The 6,000-nt window shown below is 55.5% G+C and overlaps 1 protein-coding gene across 1 annotated transcript in view; it reads left to right on the top strand.

Annotated features, from left to right (window-relative positions):
* Positions 1 to 5,006: 5,006 nt before the first annotated feature.
* CRISPLD2 (cysteine rich secretory protein LCCL domain containing 2) overlaps positions 5,007 to 6,000 on the top strand; it is a 64,783-nt gene continuing 63,789 nt past the window's right edge. The window contains exon 1 of the mRNA XM_038538135.1: positions 5,007 to 5,151. The gene's annotated coding sequence lies outside the window, so the exon portion shown is untranslated. The remainder of the gene's footprint in view (positions 5,152 to 6,000) is intronic.

The following is a 6,000-nucleotide window of genomic DNA, read 5'->3' as shown; positions in this document are numbered from 1 at the left end:
ATTAGGGAGGGTGCCTTGTAGGAGGTCATGCTTGGCAGGGACGGTGTTCAGAGAAACAGGAGTATGGACAACTTGAAGAGCAAACATGGAAGGCAGGTTTCCAACAGTTAGCTTGTTTCCAGCCACTGCGCCGTAATACGGGCTGTTACTAGTGCCGTCTATGGAGGAGGACGCTGGCAGACAGAGAAGGTGAGGCGGGTGGGATGGAGCTTGGATTCAAGGCCCACAGGGGAACTGGAAGCTCAGTATTGTGAGGAGGGGTGCGAGGCCCTCTCCCCGGCAGGAGGGGGCCGTGTGGTTTCCATTCTGCGGCCTGGCCCTGGCACGGAGGGGCCCAGGTCATAGACGGACCCAGCACACGCCCTGGGGGACATGGGAGAATGAGCAGCATCCGGTGGCTTGGCTTCCTCCCAGGCTGACAGAAAGGTTTAGAATCTTCCCGAAACACCACACCCTGGGCGTGAACCTTGGGGCCAAGCCTCCTCTGGAGAAGCCTGATTGTCTCCCAGGGAGAAGGCAATCACCGTGGCAGCATTTGCCAAAAGAGCTGGATTTCCGAGGAGTTTCCAGTCATGGTCATCGGTGTTCTCTGGCTCCTAGGCTCGGAGATCGGGGAGACCAGACAGCACAGAAACCCCGGGGAGGGCGGGAACCTGGACGTGTTTGGACATTGGTTTGGGCTGACCTGGGTTAATGGTTTCAAGGCCCTGTGAGCAAGGAGTTTCATGAAATTATGATGTGAGGTCTCCTTTTTCGTAAGGATGTGAAGACTGAGCTGTGGGCCGTCCCCATCAGCCTGGCCTTCGGGTGCATCCACTCTACCTCTCAGTGCCTGCTGTCACGCTTGTGTTGCCTGACAATGTTCTCTGGGTGTCACTTGATTGACCAGAGATGGACATCAGCTCCCGACAGGGCCAATTAGATTCTCTCTCTAGGAATCAGAGCTGGGAGGTGCCTGGGCACAACCTGAGCTGGTCCGTGGAACCAGGGGGATGTGAAGCCACACATGCTGGGGGGATGGTCACGTCCACAGGGAGTGGGCGAGGCCTGGTCACAGAGGGAGGAGGAGGGGACCCCTAATCAGTGCAGTGAGACAGGCACACAAAGTACTGCCAGGATGCCTGACACCCTCCAGGACTAATTCTTGTTCTTTGAGGGTCTTGACTGCCCTTGGGTTCCACAGCTAGCTACCATCCTTCCAGAAGATCCCTGCTCACCTGCACTGACTTGAGTGCATTTTTCTTACAACTTCAGGTGATCAAGACCTTACCCCAGATCTCCCCACAAGCAGGGCCCACACTGCCCCCAAAGGGTTGCCTGCCTACATAAGTTGTAGAACTCACTCTGTACCCCTTTTTCTGCAGCAAGTCAAGCAAACCTATCCCACTCAGATCCCAGAGGACCACATGATTGGTACCTGTCAACCCAGAGATGTCACCATCTTTCCTGACCTTCTGGTTCCTCTTTCTTTTTTTTTTTTTAATAATAAATTTATTTTTTATTGGTTTTCAATTTGCCAACATACAGAATAACACCCAGTGCTCATCCCGTCAAGTGCCCCCTTCAGTGCCCGTCACCCATTCACCCCACCCCCCGCCCTCCTCCCTTTCCACCACCCCTATTTCGTTTCCCAGAGTTAGGAGTCTTTATGTTCTGTCTCCCTTTCTGATATTTCCTACCCATTTCTTCTCCCTTCCCTTTCACTATTATTTATATTCCCCAAATGAGTGAGACCATAGAATGTTTGTCCTTCTCTGATTGACTTACTTCACTCAGCATAATACCCTTCAGTTCCAGCCACGTTGAAGCAAATGGTGGGTATTTGTCATTTCTAATGGCTGAGGAATATTCCATTGTATACATAGACCACAGTTTCTTTATCCATTCATCTTTCGATGGACACCGAGGCCATACCACCCTGAACGTGCCCGATCTCGTCTGGTTCCTCTTTCTAAGCCATGTCCATCACAAAATGGTACCCCTGCCCCATGTCTCCTTGTCTCAAATTGTTAGTGACCTTTGATGCATATTAAGGCTCCCTGACCTGGTAGCTGCTGAGCGGGTGTGGCAGGAACAGACAAGAAGCTGAAACTCCCCAGCCTTGGCTCTTGATGTCCAGCCCAAGAGCTTCTGATGAAAACAGCTGGTGAAGAAGATGTTGGCGAGAGTCCAAGACCCACCAGTCCTGTGGCAGCCTCGTCGAGATCGGAAAGAAAGACCTGGCCTGTGCTCTGAGTGGGGAAACCCTTGGGACTGTCTGAGGCGACCCACTGTTCTGCACTTCTGTGTGTGGCCTTCCTATCAGCCCACCCGGGTTCTGAGAGAATAGGTGGGCAGAGGGATGGAACCTCTCCCTGATGTCGAGACTGTGCTTATACGCTCCCATTTCCAGGCTGGGCTGCATTCTAACCAGAAAAAACTTTTCCTTTGTCTCAAATGCTCCATGACCTGACTCCTGCCTGGCTAGCAAACAGGATCCTTTTCTGGGATTTCCAAGGATATAAGTTTCCAGTCCCTTCCCACAAGGACTCCTGGGTGCATCTTGGCCTTTCCCCATGTTCAGAGCCTCTCAGGGACCCACGTTCCCCATGACACATCAACTTACTCGAATTCAAATAATTACTTTTTGGAAATTAGATTCTAAGATGGCACAGTGATGGAAAATTGTTGATTAAGATTAAAATTCTGTCTCTTGTTTTAGTTTGCTGGCTCTAATAACAATATTAACTAATTCTTGCTATGTGCTAGGCCTTGTCCCAATTATTTTCTATTAATTAATGTATGCCTTTAAGCCATTTAATGTTTTAAAGGCAGCCCCTAGGGAGAAAGATGCCATTCTCATCATCCACCTTTTATAGATAGGGAGTTGAGCACTAGCCAGCGGCTTGGAAGTGGAGTTGGGATGGGGACCAGCCTGACTGGTGCCAAACGGTGGCACCAACCAGCAAGTCACACACTCATCCTGCCTCTTTGGAGCCTTGGAGGCAGTTGTCACTCATTGAGGTCAGGTGACTTGAGCAATGACACACAGCAGGTGCGTGCCTGGTAGAGTCAGGATTGGAATTCATCCGTGGACATGCGAAGATGGTGCTCATTCCACACGACTGCCTAGCTTAGCCCCTAAGAAAGATGGATTCTCTTTTATTGAGTGTCTGCTCAGTACCAAGCTGTGTTTTCATGTATCTTGTCTGCAAATTCTTTGATCTCCATCTATTGAGAAGTGTGACCTGTGTCTTCTCTTCTTGACCTTTGTGGCAGGCTCGGCGATTCAACTAAGCATACTAAGCAGGAGTAAGGTTCTCTGATTGCCAGTGGTGGGTCACAGAAGGCCATGAGGGAGTAAAATTCTGACTATCCTGAGACCACCTTCCAGGAAAGACCAGGAAAGACAGGTACCCCAGTCGAGACCTCCCGCTGGGCTCCCACCACGTGGGTGACAACCCGGCGGATGTCCAGCGCCGCTGAACCTCAGATGCTGCCCCCCACCCCGCCAACATCCGACAGTAACCACATGAGAGACCCCTAAGGAAGGACCGTGCAACCAGGCCTTTCCCAGACGCCTGACCTGCAAAACTATGAGCAAAATAAAATGGTGGTTTTAAAGCACTACATTTTGGAGTTGTGGGGGTCGGGGGAGAGTTGACAGGCTCATGTGTGTGAGGCTCCATGTCCGAGAGGCATCTCTCTCCCTCTGGGTTTGTCCTTTGTCGAATAGGAAGTTGTTCTGGACCGGTCTGCTCACCACTGGATAGTCTGGTGTTTGGAACAGAGCCTGGCACACAATAGATGCTTAGTAAGTGCTAGATGAGTAAAGGGAATGAACCAAGGAAGATAACAGGATGCCTGTGTCTTTCTTGGCATTTGAGCTGCACCGAAGCCCTGGCAAGCGTTTGGGCTTTCCGAATCTGTGCCACGCGTGCCCTGCCCCACTCTCTCTCCTTCTTGGCTCCCCCATATGCTCTGACCCCTCTGGATGCCCCCGATGCTTGAGATCCCAGAGGAGCTCTGTCTGCCCTGCTGGCGCTGCAGAGGACAGGGCTGGTGCAGACTGACCCTGCTGGAGCGTGTGGAAGGAGCAGGAGACCATTCCTCATCTTCATGCAGGGACGTGCCAGGGGAAGACAGGCTCCTCCAGCCCTTGTCTGCATGCAGTGGGCCAAGCCGCTAGCCTCGGTTTCTTCACCTGCCAGCAAGGGCCTTGGATTTACGCGTTTCAAAGGCAGTGTCTTCTGGCTCTAAATTGATTAGTATTTACCTGCACAGGTTAAGAATGCTAAATGCCTGCAGGCCAAGTGTGGCAAGAGCAAGGCTGCTGCTCACCAGCTGTGGGACTAAGGACAATCTTCTTCCGGCCTCAGGTGTCTGATCTGTGAAATGGGATCATTTCCACCCTAGCAGAGTCCTGTGAACCGGTACTGGTTCATAATGAAGGGAAAGCGCCTGGCCTGGAGCACAGTTTCTTCATCTGCACATTGGGAATGCGCACGGGTGCATGAGTGTGTGTGTGTGTGAGAGAGAGAGAGACAGAGAGAGACGGAGAGATGAGTGGAGTTTTCAGCCACCGTGTAGAGGATGGGAGTAAATATAGCAAGTGTGTATTCTGTGCCACAGTTTACAGAGCCCACACCCTTCCCGGTTTTATTTGCTACAATCCCGGGAGGTCACTTCCCTGTTCCCAGTTTCCATGTGAGCCGCAGAGAGAAGGGATTTGGTCAACGTGCAAACCCCTGGTGGAAAGTGCTTGGCACCTCGCCGGGCGCCCATGAGCGCCCAGGGGAACCTAGGGTCGTCACGATCGCGGAGAGAACCCGAGCGCGTCCTGCGCGCAAGCCGAGGTCTGGGGACGCGGGGTCCGGCCCGCCGCGCGCCCCCCGCCGCCCGCACCCCCGGCGCCCGCGGGCCTCCCCGGGGGAGGGGCCGGCCGGGCCGGGGCGGAGCGTGGAGGAACGGCCCTATCGGCGCCGCCGGGGGCAGGGTGCGGAGGTCCCATAAGAGCCGCGCGCCGAACCCGCATCCCCGACATCCCTCGGCTGCTCCGGCGCGGGGTCCCTGCCGAGCCGCTGGGCCCGCCGTGTCCGCCCGAGTGTCCGCGCTGCCGCCGCTGCTGCACCAGGGACGCCGGCGCGCTGGTGACAGGAGAGCCCCGCGGAGGTGAGTGTGACCTGGCTGCCCGACCCCGGCTGCCCTCCGCCCCCGCGGCCTCCCAGGCGCCGACCTCCCCGAGCCGGGGCCGCCCATCCCTTGGGGCTGACGGGCGCGGACCGGGCGCCGGGCGCGCGACCTGCGGCTCCGACCGGCTCCACCGCTTGGCCTTTCGCAGATGGAGAAACTGAGGCTCGCAGGGACCAAGGCACTTGCCCAAGACCTCACAGCCGGGGAGCAAGGGGGCGGGGGGCTCAAAGCCCGTCTGACGCAGATTCAAGCTCCTGGCGCGGGTACTCTCGCCTCCCTTGCTATTTGCTAGCATCTGTAGCGTTCCTGTCTACGCAGGGGGCTCAGTGAGCCGAAAGCCGGCGGCGTGAGTGTGGCAGGGGGTTGGATGTGTCTCGTCTACCCACGTGTGGATGGCCAGGCCGATCCTAACGGAGCTGCTGTTCTGCTCCGGTTTACAGGGCCACACCCCTCTCCGCCTTTATCTGCAGCAAACCTGAGAGGTAGCCTCTCTCTTCCCATATTTCAGATGAAGATACTGAGGGTCGGGGAGGGGGAGCGAGGTGTCCAGTTAAAGCGAGGGCTGCAACCCGGCTCTCTCCGCCTCCAAAGCTCCAGATGGATGTGTCCGGGTGTGAGGCTTGCCAGAGTTCCTGCGGGCTTGGGAACACACGCTGGGTCTCTTCAGTCAGAGTGGACATCCCATACACTCCTTGTGGGGGGAGACTTGTGCTGGAAGCTGAGGACTCGACTCTGTGGTCCTGAGAAGACCGGCTGCCCTAGATGGCCAGAGCCAGGGAGGCCCCTTGTGTGGTACAGACCCAGAGCCTCCCTTGCCCAGGACTCGGG

This window comes from Canis lupus, chromosome 5 (genome assembly GCF_011100685.1).
Source record: "Canis lupus familiaris isolate Mischka breed German Shepherd chromosome 5, alternate assembly UU_Cfam_GSD_1.0, whole genome shotgun sequence".
NCBI lineage: Eukaryota > Metazoa > Chordata > Mammalia > Carnivora > Canidae > Canis > Canis lupus.
Note: the sequence above shows the minus strand (reverse complement) of the source record. Positions and strands in the feature narration are given on the sequence as shown.